We start from the raw sequence: 703 nt of genomic DNA on the forward strand, positions 1-703 counted from the left end.
AGATTAATGCGTCTTGGAATCTTGTAGAATATCTCAATAAACTTTATTCAAAGAAAAAATGCAAATATATACATGTGGGAAATTCCTTGTCCCTTTAAGTCGGGTATGATCTAGGTCTTGATTTGGTGCCTCATTAAAAAACCTTTTCAGGAAAAAGAACGCATCCATTTAGTGAGATCCTTTACCTTTTCTAACTGTAGTGCCTTCTTAGGTTGCAGGTGTGCCATGATCGGGGAAGCTCTCGTCCATCAAGCTCGAACAGTCTGTAGTAGCCCTTCCCTAGTACTTCAATGACTCGGTAGGGTCCTTTCTAGTTTGCTGCCAGCTTTCCTTCTCCGGGTCGAGTTGTTCCAATGTCGTTTCTGATTAGGATGAGATCATTCTCTGCAAAACTTCTCGGCACTACCTTTCGATTGTATCTGGAAGCCATTCGTCGCTTTAAAGCTTTTTCCCTGATCCGAGCTCTTTCTTGGATCTCGGATAACAAGTCGAGCTCTTCTCTCTGAAGTTTGGAGTTTACTCGTTCATTGTAGTGGACTACTCGGGGAGATCCCTCCTCAATTTCTATTGGAATCATTGCCTCCGCTCCGTATGCTAGTCGGAATGGTGATTCGTTTGTAGTAGAATGGGGGGTTGTTCGATACGCCCATAGGACTTGTGGAAGTTCCTCGGCCCAAGCTCCTTTTGCTTCTTGTAGACTCCA

The sequence above is a fragment of the Arachis duranensis genome, chromosome 10 (assembly GCF_000817695.3).
Source record: "Arachis duranensis cultivar V14167 chromosome 10, aradu.V14167.gnm2.J7QH, whole genome shotgun sequence".
In the NCBI taxonomy this organism is placed as follows: Eukaryota; Viridiplantae; Streptophyta; class Magnoliopsida; order Fabales; family Fabaceae; genus Arachis; species Arachis duranensis.